The sequence below is a fragment of the Salmo salar genome, chromosome 14 (genome assembly GCF_965601325.2).
Source record: "Salmo salar chromosome 14, fSalSal1, whole genome shotgun sequence".
Classification (NCBI taxonomy): Eukaryota; Metazoa; Chordata; class Actinopteri; order Salmoniformes; family Salmonidae; genus Salmo; species Salmo salar.
The window spans coordinates 12,424,389-12,448,609 of record NC_138304.1 but is presented as its reverse complement, the minus strand read 5'-3'; the positions used below and the strand labels follow the sequence as shown (position 1 = coordinate 12,448,609).

General features: G+C 40.5%; 13 non-coding genes across 13 annotated transcripts; all 13 read left to right on the top strand.

Annotated features, from left to right (window-relative positions):
- Nucleotides 1–286: 286 nt before the first annotated feature.
- On the top strand, nucleotides 287–359 carry trnav-cac (transfer RNA valine (anticodon CAC)). Its single transcript has one exon. It is a non-coding gene; the product is annotated as a tRNA-Val (tRNA).
- A 2,663-nt stretch (nucleotides 360–3,022) lies between these two features.
- On the top strand, nucleotides 3,023–3,095 carry trnav-cac (transfer RNA valine (anticodon CAC)). The gene has a single exon. It is a non-coding gene; the product is annotated as a tRNA-Val (tRNA).
- Nucleotides 3,096–5,860: 2,765 nt separating this feature from the next.
- trnav-cac (transfer RNA valine (anticodon CAC)) lies at nucleotides 5,861–5,933 on the top strand. The gene has a single exon. It is a non-coding gene; the product is annotated as a tRNA-Val (tRNA).
- Nucleotides 5,934–7,772: 1,839 nt separating this feature from the next.
- On the top strand, nucleotides 7,773–7,845 carry trnav-aac (transfer RNA valine (anticodon AAC)). Its single transcript has one exon. It is a non-coding gene; the product is annotated as a tRNA-Val (tRNA).
- Nucleotides 7,846–8,698: 853 nt separating this feature from the next.
- On the top strand, nucleotides 8,699–8,771 carry trnav-cac (transfer RNA valine (anticodon CAC)). Its single transcript has one exon. It is a non-coding gene; the product is annotated as a tRNA-Val (tRNA).
- Nucleotides 8,772–11,536: 2,765 nt separating this feature from the next.
- trnav-cac (transfer RNA valine (anticodon CAC)) lies at nucleotides 11,537–11,609 on the top strand. Its single transcript has one exon. It is a non-coding gene; the product is annotated as a tRNA-Val (tRNA).
- A 2,765-nt stretch (nucleotides 11,610–14,374) lies between these two features.
- Nucleotides 14,375–14,447, top strand: trnav-cac (transfer RNA valine (anticodon CAC)). Its single transcript has one exon. It is a non-coding gene; the product is annotated as a tRNA-Val (tRNA).
- A 1,834-nt stretch (nucleotides 14,448–16,281) lies between these two features.
- On the top strand, nucleotides 16,282–16,354 carry trnav-aac (transfer RNA valine (anticodon AAC)). Its single transcript has one exon. It is a non-coding gene; the product is annotated as a tRNA-Val (tRNA).
- An 853-nt stretch (nucleotides 16,355–17,207) lies between these two features.
- On the top strand, nucleotides 17,208–17,280 carry trnav-cac (transfer RNA valine (anticodon CAC)). Its single transcript has one exon. It is a non-coding gene; the product is annotated as a tRNA-Val (tRNA).
- A 1,837-nt stretch (nucleotides 17,281–19,117) lies between these two features.
- trnav-aac (transfer RNA valine (anticodon AAC)) lies at nucleotides 19,118–19,190 on the top strand. Its single transcript has one exon. It is a non-coding gene; the product is annotated as a tRNA-Val (tRNA).
- An 853-nt stretch (nucleotides 19,191–20,043) lies between these two features.
- Nucleotides 20,044–20,116, top strand: trnav-cac (transfer RNA valine (anticodon CAC)). Its single transcript has one exon. It is a non-coding gene; the product is annotated as a tRNA-Val (tRNA).
- A 1,842-nt stretch (nucleotides 20,117–21,958) lies between these two features.
- trnav-aac (transfer RNA valine (anticodon AAC)) lies at nucleotides 21,959–22,031 on the top strand. The gene has a single exon. It is a non-coding gene; the product is annotated as a tRNA-Val (tRNA).
- Nucleotides 22,032–22,917: 886 nt separating this feature from the next.
- trnav-cac (transfer RNA valine (anticodon CAC)) lies at nucleotides 22,918–22,990 on the top strand. Its single transcript has one exon. It is a non-coding gene; the product is annotated as a tRNA-Val (tRNA).
- The last annotated feature ends 1,231 nt before the right edge of the window (nucleotides 22,991–24,221 follow it).

Here is a 24,221-nt window from a genome sequence, read left to right as displayed (position 1 = left end):
TAGCAGTTAATTAGCATTTTTTATAAAAGTCACCTTGTCCTAGAGAGAATTACACGGTTACCATGCCAGGGTAAGCCAACAAGAAACACAGGCCTTTTTTAACTGTTTTTAAAATCCCCTGTGGGGAATATGAACGGTGGAAAAACGATTGGAACCATTTCCCTGTTCGACCACTAGTTCTTATGGGTATTATGACTCCTACTGTGGTACTCTATTTGGGATATTATGGGCGGTAGACTTGTGGGCATTCCTAACATTTTCCATGACTTCCACTCTTTTTCTCGTAGTTTCTGTAGTGTAGTGGTTATCACGTTCGCCTCACATGCGAAAGGTCCCCGGTTCGAAACCGGGCGGAAACAAATTTTAACAAAACAGATAGTGATGACGGAAACAGGGTCATAACTGAAAAAAAACGAAACAAATACATAGGCCTACAGAATACATGAATAGACCAGTCTTAGACATGTCTTTCAATAACCAGAGGCAATGCAATGTTATAAAACAGGTTGTTTGGATCCTGGATGCTAATTGGTTAATAGCAGGGAGTTGAAGCACCACCATCCCAGCATTCTGCGGGTAGTGCCTGTTAGCGGTTCCATTAGATTTATAAATGCGCATCCACTGTCCCACGGCCCAGCCAGTCAATTTATAAACTTCATCTCCCCTGGAAAAATGTGTCTAGACCAATGGTATTCAAACCTTTTCAGCAGGGACACCATTTTTTCCTCCAGAATTTCTGGGGTCCCCATTTTTTTGCAATCATTTCTTGTGATCCCAGCCCAAATACAACTTTAAAATCGGTACGTTACATTTTTTTTTACATCAACAAATAACCTTCAATTACCCAATCAAATACATTTTTTCTAATTAACTTTCTCAAAAACGTTTCTATATTGTCTCATACAATAATCTGTACTCATCATTTTTTGTTCCTAAATAATGAATATATATATCCCCACTGCAGTCCCCCCGACCCCGACTTTAAATATCACTGGTCTAGACAATATTTCCCAATGCCCCTAGGCTAGCATATGGTTTGAGACAGTTGAGGTTTGTCTAAACCTTGCTGTCTGCCTCTCCGACCTGTGGATCAATGTTGCCGGTTTTTTGGTGACCTCCACCGTGCGATGTGTATGAATGTGACCAGAATGACAGCTTCTCTGAGCCAGGCAAATTAATTTATCAGGGTCATTATAATGGATATATCCAAAGAAATGGCAATATAATCCAAGGTAAAACAAACAAAAGTGCAGACAGTTTTCTGTCATTTCAGCTGCTTGATGTGATTGTGTGATAGATTTAGTTGGCTGGCTAGCAAAGGAAAAGTAGCTCGCCTGCATAGCTACAGTGCATTCGGAAAGTATTCAGACCCCTTACTTTTTTCCACATTTTGTCACGTCACAGCCTTATTCTGAAAACGGATTAAGTCAAATAAAATCTATCTACACACAATACCCCATAATGACAAAGCGATAACATATCATTTTTAATTGATAAAAAAAGATTAAAAAAATACCTTATTTACATACGTTTTCAGACCCGTTGCTATGAGTCTGGAAATTGAGCTCAGGTCCATCCATTGATCATCCTTGAGATGTTTCTACAACTTGATTGGAGTCCACCTGTGGTAAATTCAATGGATTGGTCATGATTTGAAAAGGCACACACCTGTCTGTCTATATAAGGTTCCACAGTTGACAGTGCATGTCAGAGCATAAACTAAGCCATGAGGTGGAAGGAATTGTCCCTAGAGCTCCGAGACAGGATTGTGTCGAGGCACAGACGTGGGGAAGGGTACCGATACATTTCTGCAGCATTGAAGGTACCCAAGAACACAGTGGCTTCCATCATTCTTAAAAGGAAGACGTTTGGAACCACCAAGACTCTTCCAAGAGCCGGCTGCTCAGCCAAACCATCCCTACGGTGAATCAGCCCTTATTCAGGAGTTATTCACACGATAATTACCGGGATCTCAAGCCTTATTGCTTAGTTAATGGACTAAGTCATTTCTGACTTCATTTGGTTCTGAGAGCGATAAATGCCCCACCCACCCACCCACCCAGCCAAAGTCACACCCTTAGTATCCTACTCACGCAGTTTCCCTAGTGTAACGGTTATCACGTTCGCCTAACACGCGAAAGGTCCCCGGTTCGAGACCGGGCGGAAGCACATTTTAACAAATTAGACAGTAAACCAATTCACTTAGGGCTCGATCCCAATTTAGGATTTCATGCTTTTCCTACGCACTTCTCAGTATTTGCTATTCAGACTTACCCTTTTAAGTCGCGTAACGCACTCTGCTGGGGTGGCTAGCTTGGGCGCTCTGAATAAATTCCTGCTACGTGTGGTCTGAGTTCCATAATGATTCAAATAGGCTACATGTCCCAAATTATTGCAATACTTTAGCTTAATATGATTCACTAATGCTAGCAACCCTCAGGAACAATTCACAAGGATGTGACAGATTAAAGAAAGGTCAACGGAATGAAAGTATGCCAAAATAAATGTATGTGGCTGTTACTGACAGTGGCTCCCGATAGTGGCTAATATTTAACATGATACAAATTGTCAAATAAAACTGGGAAAAGCCCCACAGTGGAGGTGTCATAATACTCATAAAAACTAGCGGTCAAACAGGGAAATGGTTCCAACCATTTTTCCACCATTAATTTTTCACATATGGGATTTTAGAAACAATTAAAATAATACATTTGTAGTTCTTTATGATAGCCACATTAGCAGTTAATTAGCATTTTTTATAAAAGTCACCTTGTCCTAGAGAGAATTACACGGTTACCATGCCAGGGTAAGCCAACAAGAAACACAGGCCTTTTTGAATAGTTTTTAAAATCCCCTGTGGGGAATATGAATGGTGGAAAAACGATTGGAACCATTTCCCTGTTCGACCGCTAGTTCTTATGGGTATTATGACTCCTACTGTGGTACTCTATTTGGGATATTATGGGCGGTAGACTTGTGGGCATTCCTAACATTTTCCATGACTTCCACTCTTTTTCCTGCAGTTTCCGTAGTGTAGTGGTTATCACGTTCGCCTCACACGCGAAAGGTCCCCGGTTCGAAACCGGGCGGAAACAAATTTTAACAAAACAGATAGTGATGACAGAAACAGGGTCATAACTGAAAAAAACGCAACAAATACATAGGCCTGCAGAATACATGAATAGACCAGTCTTAGACATGTCTTTCATTAACCAGAGGCAGATAGTGATAACTGAAAAAAAACGAAACAAATACATAGGCCTACAGAATACATGAATAGACCAGTCTTAGACATGTCTTTCAATAACCAGAGGCAATGCAATGTTATAAAACAGGTTGTTTGGATCCTGGATGCTAATTGGTTAATAGCAGGGAGTTGAAGCACCACCATCCCAGCATTCTGCGGGTAGTGCCTGTTAGCGGTTCCATTAGATTTATAAATGCGCATCCACTGTCCCACGGCCCAGCCAGTCAATTTATAAACTTCATCTCCCCTGGAAAAATGTGTCTAGACCAATGGTATTCAAACCTTTTCAGCAGGGACACCATTTTTTCCTCCAGAATTTCTGGGGTCCCCATTTTTTTGCAATCATTTCTTGTGATCCCACCCCAAATACAACTTTAAAATCGGTACGTTACATTTTTTTTTACATCAACAAATAACCTTCAATTACCCAATCAAATACTTTTTTTCTAATTAACTTTCTCAAAAACGTTTCTATATTGTCTCGTACAATAATCTGTACTCATAATTTTTTGTTCCTAAATAATGAATATATATATCCCCACTGCAGTCCCCCCGACCCCGACTTTAAATATCACTGGTCTAGACAATATTTCCCAATGCCCCTAGGCTAGCATATGGTTTGAAACAGTTGAGGTTTGTCTAAACCTTGCTGTCTGCCTCTCCAACCTGTGGATCAATGTTGCCGTTTTTTTGATGACCTACACCGTGCGATGTGTATGAATGTGACCAGAATGACAGCTTCTCTGAGCCAGGCAAATTCATTTATCAGGGTCATTATAATGGATATATCCAAAGAAATGGCAATATAATCCTAGGTAAAACAAACAAAAGTGCAGACAGTTTTCTGTCATTTCAGCTGCTTGATGTGATTGTGTGATAGATTTAGTTGGCTGGCTAGCAAAGGAAAAGTAGTTAGTCTGCATAGCTACAGTGCATTCGGAAAGTATTCAGACCCCTTACTTTTTTCCCACATTTTGTTACGTTACAGCCTTATTCTGAAAACGGATTAAGTCAAATAAAATCTATCTACACACAATACCCCATAATGACAAAGCGATAACATATCATTTTTAATTCATAAAAAAAGATTTAAAAAATACCTTATTTACATACGTTTTCAGACCCTTTGCTATGAGGCTGGAAATTGAGCTCAGGTCCATCCTGTTTCCATTGATCATCCTTGAGATGTTTCTACAACTTGATTGGAGTCCACCTGTGGTAAATTCAATGGATTGGTCATGATTTGAAAAGGCACACACCTGTCTGTCTATATAAGGTTCCACAGTTGACAGTGCATGTCAGAGCATAAACTAAGCCATGAGGTGGAAGGAATTGTCCCTAGAGCTCTGAGAGAGGATTGTGTCGAGGCACAGACGTGGGGAAGGGTACCGATACATTTCTGCAGCATTGAAGGTACCCAAGAACACAGTGGCTTCCATCATTCTTAAAAGGAAGAAGTTTGGAACCACCAAGACTCTTCCAAGAGCCGGCTGCTCAGCCAAACCATCCCTACGGTGAATCAGCCCTTATTCAGGAGTTATTCACACGATAATTCCCGGGATCTCAAGCCTTATTGCTTAGTTAATGGACTAAGTCATTTCTGACTACATTTGGTTCTGAGAGCGATAAATGTCCCATCCACCCACCCACCCAGCCAAAGTCACACCCTTAGTATCCTACTCATGCAGTTTCCGTAGTGTATTGGTTATCACGTTCTCCTAACACGCGAAAGGTCCCTGGTTCGAGACCGGGTGGGAACACATTTTAACAAATTAGACAGTAAGCCTATTAACTTAGGGCTCGATCCCAATTTAGGAATTCATGCTTTTCCTACGCACTTCTCAGTATTTGCTATTCAGACTTACCCTTTTAAGTCGCGTAACGCACTCTGCTGGGGTGGCTAGCTTGGGCGCTCGGAATAAATTCCTGCTACGTGTGGTCTGAGTTCCATAATGATTCAAATAGGCTACATGTCCCAAATTTTTGCAATACTTTAGCTTATTATGATTCACTAATGCTAGCAACCCTCAGGAACAATTCACAAGGATGTGACAGATTAAAGAAAGGTCAAAGGAATGAAAGTATGCCAAAATAAATGTATGTGGCTGTTACTGACAGTGGCTCCCGATAGTGGCTAATATTTAACATGATACAAATTGTCAAATAAAACTGGGGAAAGCCCCACAGTGGAGGTGTCATAATACCCATAAAACCTAGCGGTCAAACAGGGAAATGGTTCCAACCATTTTTCCACCATTCATTTTTCCCATATGGGATTTTAGAAACACTTAAAATAATACATTTGTAGTTCTTTATGATAGCCACATTAGCAGTTAATTAGCATTTTTTATAAAAGTCACCTTGTCCTAGAGAGAATTACACGGTTACCATGCCAGGGTAAGCCAACAAGAAACACAGGCCTTTTTGAATAGTTTTTCAAATCCCCTGTGGGGAATATGAATGGTGGAAAAACGATTGGAACCATTTCCCTGTTCGACCGCTAGTTCTTATGGGTATTATGACTCCTACTGTGGTACTCTATTTGGGATATTATGGGCGGTAGACTTGTGGGCATTCCTAACATTTTCCATGACTTCCACTCTTTTTCCTGCAGTTTCCGTAGTGTAGTGGTTATCACGTTCGCCTCACACGCGAAAGGTCCCTGGTTCGAAACCGGGCGGAAACAAATTTTAACAAAACAGATAGTGATGACAGAAACAGGGTCATAACTGAAAAAAACGCAACAAATACATAGGCCTGCAGAATACATGAATAGACCAGTCTTAGACATGTCTTTCATTAACCAGAGGCAGATAGTGATAACTGAAAAAAAACGAAACAAATACATAGGCCTACAGAATACATGAATAGACCAGTCTTAGACATGTCTTTCAATAACCAGAGGCAATGCAATGTTATAAAACAGGTTGTTTGGATCCTGGATGCTAATTGGTTAATAGCAGGGAGTTGAAGCACCACCATCCCAGCATTCTGCGGGTAGTGCCTGTTAGCGGTTCCATTAGATTTATAAATGCGCATCCACTGTCCCACGGCCCAGCCAGTCAATTTATAAACTTCATCTCCCCTGGAAAAATGTGTCTAGACCAATGGTATTCAAACCTTTTCAGCAGGGACACCATTTTTTCCTCCAGAATTTCTGGGGTCCCCATTTTTTTGCAATCATTTCTTGTGATCCCACCCCAAATACAACTTTAAAATCGGTACGTTACATTTTTTTTTACATCAACAAATAACCTTCAATTACCCAATCAAATACTTTTTTTCTAATTAACTTTCTCAAAAACGTTTCTATATTGTCTCGTACAATAATCTGTACTCATAATTTTTTGTTCCTAAATAATGAATATATATATCCCCACTGCAGTCCCCCCGACCCCGACTTTAAATATCACTGGTCTAGACAATATTTCCCAATGCCCCTAGGCTAGCATATGGTTTGAAACAGTTGAGGTTTGTCTAAACCTTGCTGTCTGCCTCTCCAACCTGTGGATCAATGTTGCCGTTTTTTTGATGACCTACACCGTGCGATGTGTATGAATGTGACCAGAATGACAGGTTCTCTGAGCCAGGCAAATTCATTTATCAGGGTCATTATAATGGATATATCCAAAGAAATGGCAATATAATCCTAGGTAAAACAAACAAAAGTGCAGACAGTTTTCTGTCATTTCAGCTGCTTGATGTGATTGTGTGATAGATTTAGTTGGCTGGCTAGCAAAGGAAAAGTAGTTAGTCTGCATAGCTACAGTGCATTCGGAAAGTATTCAGACCCCTTACTTTTTTCCCACATTTTGTTACGTTACAGCCTTATTCTGAAAACGGATTAAGTCAAATAAAATCTATCTACACACAATACCCCATAATGACAAAGCGATAACATATCATTTTTAATTCATAAAAAAAGATTTAAAAAATACCTTATTTACATACGTTTTCAGACCCTTTGCTATGAGGCTGGAAATTGAGCTCAGGTCCATCCTGTTTCCATTGATCATCCTTGAGATGTTTCTACAACTTGATTGGAGTCCACCTGTGGTAAATTCAATGGATTGGTCATGATTTGAAAAGGCACACACCTGTCTGTCTATATAAGGTTCCACAGTTGACAGTGCATGTCAGAGCATAAACTAAGCCATGAGGTGGAAGGAATTGTCCCTAGAGCTCCGAGAGAGGATTGTGTCGAGGCACAGACGTGGGGAAGGGTACCGATACATTTCTGCAGCATTGAAGGTACCCAAGAACACAGTGGCTTCCATCATTCTTAAAAGGAAGAAGTATGGAACCACCAAGACTCTTCCAAGAGCCGGCTGCTCAGCCAAACCATCCCTACGGTGATCCAGCCCTTATTCAGGAGTTATTCACACGATAATTCCCGGGATCTCAAGCCTTATTGCTTAGTTAATGGACTAAGTCATTTCTGACTTCATTTGGTTCTGAGAGCGATAAATGCCCCACCCACCCACCCACCCAGCCAAAGTCACACCCTTAGTATGCTACTCATGCAGTTTCCGTAGTGTAGTGGTTATCACGTTCGCCTAACACGCGAAAGGTCCCCGGTTCGAGACCGGGCGGAAACACATTTTAACAAATTAGATAGTAAGCCTATTCACTTAGGGCTCGATCCCAATTTAGGAATTCATGCTTTTCCTACGTACTTCTCAGTATTTGCTATTCAGACTTACCCTTTTAAGTCGCGTAACGCACTCTGCTGGGGTGGCTAGCTTGGGCGCTCTGAATAAATTCCTGCTACGTGTGGTCTGAGTTCCATAATGATTCAAATAGGCTACATGTCCCAAATTATTGCAATACTTTAGCTTAATATGATTCACTAATGCTAGCAACCCTCAGGAACAATTCACAAGGATGTGACAGATTAAAGAAAGGTCAACGGAATGAAAGTATGCCAAAATAAATGTATGTGGCTGTTACTGACAGTGGGTCACGATAGTGGCTAATATTTAACATGATACAAATTGTCAAATAAAACTGGGGAAAGCCCCACAGTGGAGTTGTCATAATACCCATAAAACCTAGCGGTCAAACAGGGAAATGGTTCCAACCATTTTTCCACCATTCATTTTTCCCATATGGGATTTTAGAAACACTTAAAATAATACATTTGTAGTTCTTTATGATAGCCACATTAGCAGTTAATTAGCATTTTTTATAAAAGTCACCTTGTCCTAGAGAGAATTACACGGTTACCATGCCAGGGTAAGCCAACAAGAAACACAGGCCTTTTTGAATAGTTTTTCAAATCCCCTGTGGGGAATATGAATGGTGGAAAAACGATTGGAACCATTTCCCTGTTCGACCGCTAGTTCTTATGGGTATTATGACTCCTACTGTGGTACTCTATTTGGGATATTATGGGCGGTAGACTTGTGGGCATTCCTAACATTTTCCATGACTTCCACTCTTTTTCCTGCAGTTTCCGTAGTGTAGTGGTTATCACGTTCGCCTCACACGCGAAAGGTCCCCGGTTCGAAACCGGGCGGAAACAAATTTTAACAAAACAGATAGTGATGACAGAAACAGGGTCATAACTGAAAAAAACACAACAAATACATAGGCCTGCAGAATACATGAATAGACCAGTCTTAGACATGTCTTTCATTAACCAGAGGCAGATAGTGATAACTGAAAAAAAACGAAACAAATACATAGGCCTACAGAATACATGAATAGACCAGTCTTAGACATGTCTTTCAATAACCAGAGGCAATGCAATGTTATAAAACAGGTTGTTTGGATCCTGGATGCTAATTGGTTAATAGCAGGGAGTTGAAGCACCACCATCCCAGCATTCTGCGGGTAGTGCCTGTTAGCGGTTCCATTAGATTTATAAATGCGCATCCACTGTCCCACGGCCCAGCCAGTCAATTTATAAACTTCATCTCCCCTGGAAAAATGTGTCTAGACCAATGGTATTCAAACCTTTTCAGCAGGGACACCATTTTTTCCTCCAGAATTTCTGGGGTCCCCATTTTTTTGCAATAATTTCTTGTGATCCCACCCCAAATACAACTTTAAAATCGGTACGTTACATTTTTTTTTACATCAACAAATAACCTTCAATTACCCAATCAAATACTTTTTTTCTAATTAACTTTCTCAAAAACGTTTCTATATTGTCTCGTACAATAATCTGTACTCATAATTTTTTGTTCCTAAATAATGAATATATATATCCCCACTGCAGTCCCCCCGACCCCGACTTTAAATATCACTGGTCTAGACAATATTTCCCAATGCCCCTAGGCTAGCATATGGTTTGAAACAGTTGAGGTTTGTCTAAACCTTGCTGTCTGCCTCTCCAACCTGTGGATCAATGTTGCCGTTTTTTTGATGACCTACACCGTGCGATGTGTATGAATGTGACCAGAATGACAGCTTCTCTGAGCCAGGCAAATTCATTTATCAGGGTCATTATAATGGATATATCCAAAGAAATGGCAATATAATCCTAGGTAAAACAAACAAAAGTGCAGACAGTTTTCTGTCATTTCAGCTGCTTGATGTGATTGTGTGATAGATTTAGTTGGCTGGCTAGCAAAGGAAAAGTAGTTAGTCTGCATAGCTACAGTGCATTCGGAAAGTATTCAGACCCCTTACTTTTTTCCCACATTTTGTTACGTTACAGCCTTATTCTGAAAACGGATTAAGTCAAATAAAATCTATCTACACACAATACCCCATAATGACAAAGCGATAACATATCATTTTTAATTCATAAAAAAAGATTTAAAAAATACCTTATTTACATACGTTTTCAGACCCTTTGCTATGAGGCTGGAAATTGAGCTCAGGTCCATCCTGTTTCCATTGATCATCCTTGAGATGTTTCTACAACTTGATTGGAGTCCACCTGTGGTAAATTCAATGGATTGGTCATGATTTGAAAAGGCACACACCTGTCTGTCTATATAAGGTTCCACAGTTGACAGTGCATGTCAGAGCATAAACTAAGCCATGAGGTGGAAGGAATTGTCCCTAGAGCTCTGAGAGAGGATTGTGTCGAGGCACAGACGTGGGGAAGGGTACCGATACATTTCTGCAGCATTGAAGGTACCCAAGAACACAGTGGCTTCCATCATTCTTAAAAGGAAGAAGTTTGGAACCACCAAGACTCTTCCAAGAGCCGGCTGCTCAGCCAAACCATCCCTACGGTGAATCAGCCCTTATTCAGGAGTTATTCACACGATAATTCCCGGGATCTCAAGCCTTATTGCTTAGTTAATGGACTAAGTCATTTCTGACTACATTTGGTTCTGAGAGCGATAAATGTCCCATCCACCCACCCACCCAGCCAAAGTCACACCCTTAGTATCCTACTCATGCAGTTTCCGTAGTGTATTGGTTATCACGTTCTCCTAACACGCGAAAGGTCCCTGGTTCGAGACCGGGTGGGAACACATTTTAACAAATTAGACAGTAAGCCTATTAACTTAGGGCTCGATCCCAATTTAGGAATTCATGCTTTTCCTACGCACTTCTCAGTATTTGCTATTCAGACTTACCCTTTTAAGTCGCGTAACGCACTCTGCTGGGGTGGCTAGCTTGGGCGCTCGGAATAAATTCCTGCTACGTGTGGTCTGAGTTCCATAATGATTCAAATAGGCTACATGTCCCAAATTTTTGCAATACTTTAGCTTATTATGATTCACTAATGCTAGCAACCCTCAGGAACAATTCACAAGGATGTGACAGATTAAAGAAAGGTCAACGGAATGAAAGTATGCCAAAATAAATGTATGTGGCTGTTACTGACAGTGGCTCCCGATAGTGGCTAATATTTAACATGATACAAATTGTCAAATAAAACTGGGGAAAGCCCCACAGTGGAGGTGTCATAATACCCATAAAACCTAGCGGTCAAACAGGGAAATGGTTCCAACCATTTTTCCACCATTCATTTTTCCCATATGGGATTTTAGAAACACTTAAAATAATACATTTGTAGTTCTTTATGATAGCCACATTAGCAGTTAATTAGCATTTTTTATAAAAGTCACCTTGTCCTAGAGAGAATTACACGGTTACCATGCCAGGGTAAGCCAACAAGAAACACAGGCCTTTTTGAATAGTTTTTCAAATCCCCTGTGGGGAATATGAATGGTGGAAAAACGATTGGAACCATTTCCCTGTTCGACCGCTAGTTCTTATGGGTATTATGACTCCTACTGTGGTACTCTATTTGGGATATTATGGGCGGTAGACTTGTGGGCATTCCTAACATTTTCCATGACTTCCACTCTTTTTCCTGCAGTTTCCGTAGTGTAGTGGTTATCACGTTCGCCTCACACGCGAAAGGTCCCCGGTTCGAAACCGGGCGGAAACAAATTTTAACAAAACAGATAGTGATGACAGAAACAGGGTCATAACTGAAAAAAACGCAACAAATACATAGGCCTGCAGAATACATGAATAGACCAGTCTTAGACATGTCTTTCATTAACCAGAGGCAGATAGTGATAACTGAAAAAAAACGAAACAAATACATAGGCCTACAGAATACATGAATAGACCAGTCTTAGACATGTCTTTCAATAACCAGAGGCAATGCAATGTTATAAAACAGGTTGTTTGGATCCTGGATGCTAATTGGTTAATAGCAGGGAGTTGAAGCACCACCATCCCAGCATTCTGCGGGTAGTGCCTGTTAGCGGTTCCATTAGATTTATAAATGCGCATCCACTGTCCCACGGCCCAGCCAGTCAATTTATAAACTTCATCTCCCCTGGAAAAATGTGTCTAGACCAATGGTATTCAAACCTTTTCAGCAGGGACACCATTTTTTCCTCCAGAATTTCTGGGGTCCCCATTTTTTTGCAATCATTTCTTGTGATCCCACCCCAAATACAACTTTAAAATCGGTACGTTACATTTTTTTTTACATCAACAAATAACCTTCAATTACCCAATCAAATACTTTTTTTCTAATTAACTTTCTCAAAAACGTTTCTATATTGTCTCGTACAATAATCTGTACTCATAATTTTTTGTTCCTAAATAATGAATATATATATCCCCACTGCAGTCCCCCCGACCCCGACTTTAAATATCACTGGTCTAGACAATATTTCCCAATGCCCCTAGGCTAGCATATGGTTTGAAACAGTTGAGGTTTGTCTAAACCTTGCTGTCTGCCTCTCCAACCTGTGGATCAATGTTGCCGTTTTTTTGATGACCTACACCGTGCGATGTGTATGAATGTGACCAGAATGACAGCTTCTCTGAGCCAGGCAAATTCATTTATCAGGGTCATTATAATGGATATATCCAAAGAAATGGCAATATAATCCTAGGTAAAACAAACAAAAGTGCAGACAGTTTTCTGTCATTTCAGCTGCTTGATGTGATTGTGTGATAGATTTAGTTGGCTGGCTAGCAAAGGAAAAGTAGTTAGTCTGCATAGCTACAGTGCATTCGGAAAGTATTCAGACCCCTTACTTTTTTCCCACATTTTGTTACGTTACAGCCTTATTCTGAAAACGGATTAAGTCAAATAAAATCTATCTACACACAATACCCCATAATGACAAAGCGATAACATATCATTTTTAATTCATAAAAAAAGATTTAAAAAATACCTTATTTACATACGTTTTCAGACCCTTTGCTATGAGGCTGGAAATTGAGCTCAGGTCCATCCTGTTTCCATTGATCATCCTTGAGATGTTTCTACAACTTGATTGGAGTCCACCTGTGGTAAATTCAATGGATTGGTCATGATTTGAAAAGGCACACACCTGTCTGTCTATATAAGGTTCCACAGTTGACAGTGCATGTCAGAGCATAAACTAAGCCATGAGGTGGAAGGAATTGTCCCTAGAGCTCTGAGAGAGGATTGTGTCGAGGCACAGACGTGGGGAAGGGTACCGATACATTTCTGCAGCATTGAAGGTACCCAAGAACACAGTGGCTTCCATCATTCTTAAAAGGAAGAAGTTTGGAACCACCAAGACTCTTCCAAGAGCCGGCTGCTCAGCCAAACCATCCCTACGGTGAATCAGCCCTTATTCAGGAGTTATTCACACGATAATTCCCGGGATCTCAAGCCTTATTGCTTAGTTAATGGACTAAGTCATTTCTGACTACATTTGGTTCTGAGAGCGATAAATGTCCCACCCACCCACCCACCCAGCCAAAGTCACACCCTTAGTATCCTACTCATGCAGTTTCCGTAGTGTATTGGTTATCACGTTCTCCTAACACGCGAAAGGTCCCTGGTTCGAGACCGGGTGGGAACACATTTTAACAAATTAGACAGTAAGCCTATTAACTTAGGGCTCGATCCCAATTTAGGAATTCATGCTTTTCCTACGCACTTCTCAGTATTTGCTATTCAGACTTACCCTTTTAAGTCGCGTAACGCACTCTGCTGGGGTGGCTAGCTTGGGCGCTCGGAATAAATTCCTGCTACGTGTGGTCTGAGTTCCATAATGATTCAAATAGGCTACATGTCCCAAATTTTTGCAATACTTTAGCTTATTATGATTCACTAATGCTAGCAACCCTCAGGAACAATTCACAAGGATGTGACAGATTAAAGAAAGGTCAAAGGAATGAAAGTATGCCAAAATAAATGTATGTGGCTGTTACTGACAGTGACTCCCGATAGTGGCTAATATTTAACATGATACAAATTGTCAAATAAAACTGGGGAAAGCCCCACAGTGGAGGTGTCATAATACCCATAAAACCTAGCGGTCAAACAGGGAAATGGTTCCAACCATTTTTCCACCATTCATTTTTCCCATATGGGATTTTAGAAACACTTAAAATAATACATTTGTAGTTCTTTATGATAGCCACATTAGCAGTTAATTAGCATTTTTTATAAAAGTCACCTTGTCCTAGAGAGAATTACACGGTTACCATGCCAGGGTAAGCCAACAAGAAACACAGGCCTTTTTGAATAGTTTTTCAAATCCCCTGTGGGGAATATGAATGGTGGAAAAACGATTGGAACCATTTCCCTGTTCGACCGCTAGTTCTTATGGGTATTATGACTCCTACTGTGGTACTCTATTTGGGATATTATGGGCGGTAGACTTGTGGGCATTCCTAACATTTTCCATGACTTCCACTCTTTTTCCTGCAGTTTCCGTAGTGTAGTGGTTATCACGTTCGCCTCACACGCGAAAGGTCCCCGGTTCGAAACCGGGCGGAAACAAATTTTAACAAAACAGATAGTGATGACAGAAACAGGGTCATAACTGAAAAAAACGCAACAAATACATAGGCCTGCAGAATACATGAATAGACCAGTCTTAGACATGTCTTTCATTAACCAGAGGCAGATAGTGATAACTGAAAAAAAACGAAACAAATACATAGGCCTACAGAATACATGAATAGACCAGTCTTAGACATGTCTTTCAATAACCAGAGGCAATGTTATAAAACAGGTTGTTTGGATCCTGGATGCTAATTGGTTAATAGCAGGGAGTTGAAGCACCACCATCCCAGCATTCTGCGGGTAGTGCCTGTTAGCGGTTCCATTAGATTTATAAATGCGCATCCACTGTCCCACGGCCCAGCCAGTCAATTTATAAACTTCATCTCCCCTGGAAAAATGTGTCTAGACCAATGGTATTCAAACCTTTTCAGCAGGGACACCATTTTTTCCTCCAGAATTTCTGGGGTCCCCATTTTTTTGCAATCATTTCTTGTGATCCCACCCCAAATACAACTTTAAAATCGGTACGTTACATTTTTTTTTACATCAACAAATAACCTTCAATTACCCAATCAAATACTTTTTTTCTAATTAACTTTCTCAAAAACGTTTCTATATTGTCTCGTACAATAATCTGTACTCATAATTTTTTGTTCCTAAATAATGAATATATATATCCCCACTGCAGTCCCCCCGACCCCGACTTTAAATATCACTGGTCTAGACAATATTTCCCAATGCCCCTAGGCTAGCATATGGTTTGAAACAGTTGAGGTTTGTCTAAACCTTGCTGTCTGCCTCTCCAACCTGTGGATCAATGTTGCCGTTTTTTTGATGACCTACACCGTGCGATGTGTATGAATGTGACCAGAATGACAGCTTCTCTGAGCCAGGCAAATTCATTTATCAGGGTCATTATAATGGATATATCCAAAGAAATGGCAATATAATCCTAGGTAAAACAAACAAAAGTGCAGACAGTTTTCTGTCATTTCAGCTGCTTGATGTGATTGTGTGATAGATTTAGTTGGCTGGCTAGCAAAGGAAAAGTAGTTAGTCTGCATAGCTACAGTGCATTCGGAAAGTATTCAGACCCCTTACTTTTTTTCCACATTTTGTTACGTTACAGCCTTATTCTGAAAACGGATTAAGTCAAATAAAATCTATCTACACACAATACCCCATAATGACAAAGCGATAACATATCATTTTTAATTCATAAAAAAAGATTTAAAAAATACCTTATTTACATACGTTTTCAGACCCTTTGCTATGAGGCTGGAAATTGAGCTCAGGTCCATCCTGTTTCCATTGATCATCCTTGAGATGTTTCTACAACTTGATTGGAGTCCACCTGTGGTAAATTCAATGGATTGGTCATGATTTGAAAAGGCACACACCTGTCTGTCTATATAAGGTTCCACAGTTGACAGTGCATGTCAGAGCATAAACTAAGCCATGAGGTGGAAGGAATTGTCCCTAGAGCTCCGAGAGAGGATTGTGTCGAGGCACAGACGTGGGGAAGGGTACCGATACATTTCTGCAGCATTGAAGGTACCCAAGAACACAGTGGCTTCCATCATTCTTAAAAGGAAGAAGTTTGGAACCACCAAGACTCTTCCAAGAGCCGGCTGCTCAGCCAAACCATCCCTACGGTGAATCAGCCCTTATTCAGGAGTTATTCACACGATAATTCCCGGGATCTCAAGGCTGATTGCTTAGTTAATGGACTAAGTCATTTCTGACTTCATTTGGTTCTGAGAGCGATAAATGCCCCACCCACCCACCCACCCAGCCAAAGTCACACCCTTAGTATCCTACTCACGCAGTTTCCGTAGTGTAGTGGTTATCACGTTCGCCTAACACGCGAAAGGTCCCCGGTTCGAGACCGGGCGGAAACACATTTTAACAAATTAGACAGTAAGCCTATTCACTTAGGGCTCGATCCCAATTTAGGAATTCATGCTTTTCCTACGCACTTCTCAGTATTTGCTATTCAGACTTACCCTTTTAAGTCGCGTAACGCACTCTGCTGGGGTGGCTAGCTTGGGCGCTCTGAATAAATTCCTGCTACGTGTGGTCTGAGTTCCATAATGATTCAAATAGGCTACATGTCCCAAATTATTGCAATACTTTAGCTTAATATGATTCACTAATGCTAGCAACCCTCAGGAACAATTCACAAGGATGTGACAGATTAAAGAAAGGTCAACGGAATGAAAGTATGCCAAAATAAATGTATGTGGCTGTTACTGACAGTGGCTCCCGATAGTGGCTAATATTTAACATGATACAAATTGTCAAATAAAACTGGGGAAAGCCCCACAGTGGAGGTGTCATAATACCCATAAAACCTAGCGGTCAAACAGGGAAATGGTTCCAACCATTTTTCCACCATTCATTTTTCCCATATGGGATTTTAGAAACACTTAAAATAATACATTTGTAGTTCTTTATGATAGCCACATTAGCAGTTAATTAGCATTTTTTATAAAAGTCACCTTGTCCTAGAGAGAATTACACGGTTACCATGCCAGGGTAAGCCAACAAGAAACACAGGCCTTTTTGAATAGTTTTTAAAATCCCCTGTGGGGAATATGAATGGTGGAAAAACGATTGGAACCATTTCCCTGTTCGACCGCTAGTTCTTATGGGTATTATGACTCCTACTGTGGTACTCTATTTGGGATATTATGGGCGGTAGACTTGTGGGCATTCCTAACATTTTCCATGACTTCCACTCTTTCTCTCGCAGTTTCCGTAGTGTAGTGGTTATCACGTTCACCTCACACGCGAAAGGTCCCCGGTTCGAAACCGGGCGGAAACAAATTTTAACAAAACAGATAGTGATGACAGAAACAGGGTCATAACTGAAAAAACGAAACAAATACATAGGCCTGCAGAATACATGAATAGACCAGTCTTAGACATGTCTTTCATTAACCAGAGGCAGATAGTGATAACTGAAAAAAAACTAAACAAATACATAGGCCTGCAGAATACATGAATAGACCAGTCTTAGACATGTCTTTCAATAACCAGAGGCAATGCAATGTTATAAAACAGGTTGTTTGGATCCTGGATGCTAATTGGTTAATAGCAGGGAGTTGAAGCACCACCATCCCAGCATTCTGCGGGTAGTGCCTGTTAGCGGTTCCATTAGATTTATAAATGCGCATCCACTGTCCCACGGCCCAGCCAGTCAATTTATAAACTTCATCTCCCCTGGAAAAATGTGTCTAGACCAATGGTATTCAAACCTTTTCAGCAGGGACACCATTTTTTCCTCCAGAATTTCTGGGGTCCCCATTTTTTTGCAATCATTTCTTGTGATCCCACCCCAAATACAACTTTAAAATCTGTACGTTACATTTTTTTTTACATCAACAAATAACCTTCAATTACCCAATCAAATACTTTTTTTCTAATTAACTTTCTCAAAAACGTTTCTATATTGTCTCGTACAATAATCTGTACTCATAATTTTTTGTTCCTAAATAATGAATATATATATCCCCACTGCAGTCCCCCCGACCCCGACTTTAAATATCACTGGTCTAGACAATATTTCCCAATGCCCCTAGGCTAGCATATGGTTTGAAACAGTTGAGGTTTGTCTAAACCTTGCTGTCTGCCTCTCCAACCTGTGGATCAATGTTGCCGTTTTTTTGATGACCTCCACCGTGCGATGTGTATGAATGTGACCAGAATGACAGCTTCTCTGAGCCAGGCAAATTCATTTATCAGGGTCATTATAATGGATATATCCAAAGAAATGGCAATATAATCCTAGGTAAAACAAACAAAAGTGCAGACAGTTTTCTGTCATTTCAGCTGCTTGATGTGATTGTGTGATAGATTTAGTTGGCTGGCTAGCAAAGGAAAAGTAGCTAGCCTGCATAGCTACAGTGCATTCGGAAAGTATTCAGACCCCTTACTTTTTTCCACATTTTGTTACGTTACAGCCTTATTCTGAAAACGGATTAAGTCAAATAAAATCTATCTACACACAATACCCCATAATGACAAAGCGATAACATATCATTTTTAATTCATAAAAAAAGATTTAAAAAATACCTTATTTACATACGTTTTCAGACCCTTTGCTATGAGGCTGGAAATTGAGCTCAGGTCCATCCTGTTTCCATTGATCATCCTTGAGATGTTTCTACAACTTGATTGGAGTCCACCTGTGGTAAATTCAATGGATTGGTCATGATTTGAAAAGGCACACACCTGTCTGTCTATATAAGGTTCCACAGTTGACAGTGCATGTCAGAGCATAAACTAAGCCATGAGGTGGAAGGAATTGTCCCTAGAGCTCCGAGAGAGGATTGTGTCGAGGCACAGACGTGGGGAAGGGTACCGATACATTTCTGCAGCATTGAAGGTACCCAAGAACACAGTGGCTTCCATCATTCTTAAAAGGAAGAAGTTTGGAACCACCAAGACTCTTCCAAGAGCCGGCTGCTCAGCCAAACCATCCCTACGGTGAATCAGCCCTTATTCAGGAGTTATTCACACGATAATTCCCGGGATCTCAAGGCTGATTGCTTAGTTAATGGACTAAGTCATTTCTGACTTCATTTGGTTCTGAGAGCGATAAATGCCCCACCCACCCACCCACCCAGCCAAAGTCACACCCTTAGTATCCTACTCACGCAGTTTCCGTAGTGTAGTGGTTATCACGTTCGCCTAACACGCGAAAGGTCCCCGGTTCGAGACCGGGCGGAAACACATTTTAACAAATTAGACAGTAAGCCTATTCACTTAGGGCTCGATCCCAATTTAGGAATTCATGCTTTTCCTACGCACTTCTCAGTATTTGCTATTCAGACTTACCCTTTTAAGTCGCGTAACGCACTCTGCTGGGGTGGCTAGCTTGGGCGCTCTGAATAAATTCCTGCTACGTGTGGTCTGAGTTCCATAATGATTCAAATAGGCTACATGTCCCAAATTATTGCAATACTTTAGCTTAATATGATTCACTAATGCTAGCAACCCTCAGGAACAATTCACAAGGATGTGACAGATTAAAGAAAGGTCAACGGAATGAAAGTATGCCAAAATAAATGTATGTGGCTGTTACTGACAGTGGCTCCCGATAGTGGCTAATATTTAACATGATACAAATTGTCAAATAAAACTGGGGAAAGCCCCACAGTGGAGGTGTCATAATACCCATAAAACCTAGCGGTCAAACAGGGAAATGGTTCCAACCATTTTTCCACCATTCATTTTTCCCATATGGGATTTTAGAAACACTTAAAATAATACATTTGTAGTTCTTTATGATAGCCACATTAGCAGTTAATTAGCATTTTTTATAAAAGTCACCTTGTCCTAGAGAGAATTACACGGTTACCATGCCAGGGTAAGCCAACAAGAAACACAGGCCTTTTTGAATAGTTTTTAAAATCCCCTGTGGGGAATATGAATGGTGGAAAAACGATTGGAACCATTTCCCTGTTCGACCGCTAGTTCTTATGGGTATTATGACTCCTACTGTGGTACTCTATTTGGGATATTATGGGCGGTAGACTTGTGGGCATTCCTAACATTTTCCATGACTTCCACTCTTTTTCTCGCAGTTTCCGTAGTGTAGTGGTTATCACGTTCGCCTCACACGCGAAAGGTCCCCGGTTCGAAACCGGGCGGAAACAAATTTTAACAAAACAGATAGTGATGACAGAAACAGGGTCATAACTGAAAAAAACGAAACAAATACATAGGCCTGCAGAATACATGAATAGACCAGTCTTAGACATGTCTTTCATTAACCAGAGGCAGATAGTGATAACTGAAAAAAAACGAAACAAATACATAGGCCTGCAGAATACATGAATAGACCAGTCTTAGACATGTCTTTCAATAACCAGAGGCAATGCAATGTTATAAAACAGGTTGTTTGGATCCTGGATGCTAATTGGTTAATAGCAGGGAGTTGAAGCACCACCATCCCAGCATTCTGCGGGTAGTGCCTGTTAGCGGTTCCATTAGATTTATAAATGCGCATCCACTGTCCCACGGCCCAGCCAGTCAATTTATAAACTTCATCTCCCCTGGAAAAATGTGTCTAGACCAATGGTATTCAAACCTTTTCAGCAGGGACACCATTTTTTCCTCCAGAATTTCTGGGGTCCCCATTTTTTTGCAATCATTTCTTGTGATCCCACCCCAAATACAACTTTAAAATCGGTACGTTACATTTTTTTTTACATCAACAAATAACCTTCAATTACCCAATCAAATACTTTTTTTCTAATTAACTTTCTCAAAAACGTTTCTATATTGTCTCGTACAATAATCTGTACTCATAATTTTTTGTTCCTAAATAATGAATATATATATCCCCACTGCAGTCCCCCCGACCCCGACTTTAAATATCACTGGTCTAGACAATATTTCCCAATGCCCCTAGGCTAGCATATGGTTTGAAACAGTTGAGGTTTGTCTAAACCTTGCTGTCTGCCTCTCCAACCTGTGGATCAATGTTGCCGTTTTTTTGGTGACCTCCACCGTGCGATGTGTATGAATGTGACCAGAATGACAGCTTCTCTGAGCCAGGCAAATTCATTTATCAGGGTCATTATAATGGATATATCCAAAGAAATGGCAATATAATCCTAGGTAAAACAAACAAAAGTGCAGACAGTTTTCTGTCATTTCAGCTGCTTGATGTGATTGTGTGATAGATTTAGTTGGCTGGCTAGCAAAGGAAAAGTAGCTAGCCTGCATAGCTACAGTGCATTCGGAAAGTATTCAGACCCCTTACTTTTTTCCACATTTTGTTACGTTACAGCCTTATTCTGAAAACGGATTAAGTCAAATAAAATCTATCTACACACAATACCCCATAATGACAAAGCGATAACATATCATTTTTAATTCATAAAAAAAGATTTAAAAAATACCTTATTTACATACGTTTTCAGACCCTTTGCTATGAGGCTGGAAATTGAGCTCAGGTCCATCCTGTTTCCATTGATCATCCTTGAGATGTTTCTACAACTTGATTGGAGTCCACCTGTGGTAAATTCAATGGATTGGTCATGATTTGAAAAGGCACACACCTGTCTGTCTATATAAGGTTCCACAGTTGACAGTGCATGTCAGAGCATAAACTAAGCCATGAGGTGGAAGGAATTGTCCCTAGAGCTCCGAGAGAGGATTGTGTCGAGGCACAGACGTGGGGAAGGGTACCGATACATTTCTGCAGCATTGAAGGTACCCAAGAACACAGTGGCTTCCATCATTCTTAAAAGGAAGAAGTTTGGAACCACCAAGACTCTTCCAAGAGCCGGCTGCTCAGCCAAACCATCCCTACGGTGAATCAGCCCTTATTCAGGAGTTATTCACACGATAATTCCCGGGATCTCAAGCCTTATTGCTTAGTTAATGGACTAAGTCATTTCTGACTTCATTTGGTTCTGAGAGCGATAAATGCCCCACCCACCCACCCACCCACCCAGCCAAAGTCACACCCTTAGTATCCTACTCATGCAGTTTCCGTAGTGTAGCGGTTATCACGTTCGCCTAACACGCGAAAGGTCCCCGGTTCGAGACCGGGCGGAAACACATTTTAACAAATTAGATAGTACAGCCTATTCACTTAGGGCTCGATCCCAATTTAGGAATTCATGCTTTTCCTACGCACTTCTCAGTATTTGCTATTCAGACTTACCCTTTTAAGTCGCGTAACGCACTCTGCTGGGGTGGCTAGCTTGGGCGCTCTGAATAAATTCCTGCTACGTGTGGTCTGAGTTCCATAATGATTCAAATAGGCTACATGTCCCAAATTATTGCAATACTTTAGCTTAATATGATTCACTAATGCTAGCAACCCTCAGGAACAATTCACAAGGATGTGACAGATTAAAGAAAGGTCAACGGAATGAAAGTATGCCAAAATAAATGTATGTGGCTGTTACTGACAGTGGCTCCCGATAGTGGCTAATATTTAACATGATACAAATTGTCAAATAAAACTGGGGAAAGCCCCACAGTGGAGGTGTCATAATACCCATAAAACCTAGCGGTCAAACAGGGAAATGGTTCCAACCATTTTTCCACCATTCATTTTTCCCATATGGGATTTTAGAAACACTTAAAATAATACATTTGTAGTTCTTTATGATAGCCACATTAGCAGTTAATTAGCATTTAATTTTGGGGGGGTAAATACAGGCGAATATTTTTTATAAAAGTCACCTTGTCCGAGAGAGAATTACACGGTTACCATGCCAGGGTAAGCCAACAAGAAACACAGGCCTTTTTTAACTGTTTTTAAAATCCCCTGTGGGGAATATGAATGGTGGAAAAACGATTGGAACCATTTCCCTGTTCGACCGCTAGTTCTTATGGGTATTATGACTCCTACTGTGGTACTCTATTTGGGATATTATGGGCGGTAGACTTGTGGGCATTCCTAACATTTTCCATGACTTCCACTCTTTTTCTTGTAGTTTCTGTAGTGTAGTGGTTATCACGTTCGCCTCACACGCGAAAGGTCCCCGGTTCGAAACCGGGCGGAAACAAATTTTAACAAAACAGATAGTGATGACAGAAACAGGGTCATAACTGAAAAAAACGAAACAAATACATAGGCCTGCAGAATACATGAATAGACCAGTCTTAGACATGTCTTTCAATAACCAGAGGCAGATAGTGATAAGTGAAAAAAAACTAAACAAATACATAGGCCTACAGAATACATGAATAGACCAGTCTTAGACATGTCTTTCATTAACCAGAGGCAGATAGTGATAACTGAAAAAAACGAAACAAATACATAGGCCTGCAGAATACATGAATAGACCAGTCTTAGACATGTCTTTCAATAACCAGAGGCAATGCAATGTTATAAAACAGGTTGTTTGGATCCTGGATGCTAATTGGTTAATAGCAGGGAGTTGAAGCACCACCATCCCAGCATTCTGCAGGTAGTGCCTGTTAGCGGTTCCATTAGATTTATAAATGCGCATCCACTGTTCCACGGCCCAGCCAGTCAATTTATAAACTTCATCTCCCCTGGAAAAATGTGTCTAGACCAATGGTATTCAAACCTTTTCAGCAGGGACACCATTTTTTCCTCCAGAATTTCTGGGGTCCCCATTTTTTTGCAATCATTTCTTGTGATCCCACCCCAAATACAACTTTAAAATCGGTACGTTACATTTTTTTTTACATCAACAAATAACCTTCAATTACCCAATCAAATACTTTTTTTCTAATTAACTTTCTCAAAAACGTTTCTATATTGTCTCGTACAATAATCTGTACTCATAATTTTTTGTTCCTAAATAATGAATATATATATCCCCACTGCAGTCCCCCCGACCCCGACTTTAAATATCACTGGTCTAGACAATATTTCCCAATGCCCCTAGGCTAGCATATGGTTTGAAACAGTTGAGGTTTGTCTAAACCTTGCTGTCTGCCTCTCCAACCTGTGGATCAATGTTGCCGTTTTTTTGGTGACCTCCACCGTGCGATGTGTATGAATGTGACCAGAATGACAGCTTCTCTGAGCCAGGCAAATTCATTTATCAGGTTCATTATAATGGATATATCCAAAGAAATGGCAATATAATCCTAGGTAAAACAAACAAAAGTGCAGACAGTTTTCTGTCATTTCAGCTGCTTGATGTGATTGTGTGATAGATTTAGTTGGCTGGCTAGCAAAGGAAAAGTAGCTAGCCTGCATAGCTACAGTGCATTCGGAAAGTATTCAGACCCCTTACTTTTTTCCACATTTTGTTACGTTAC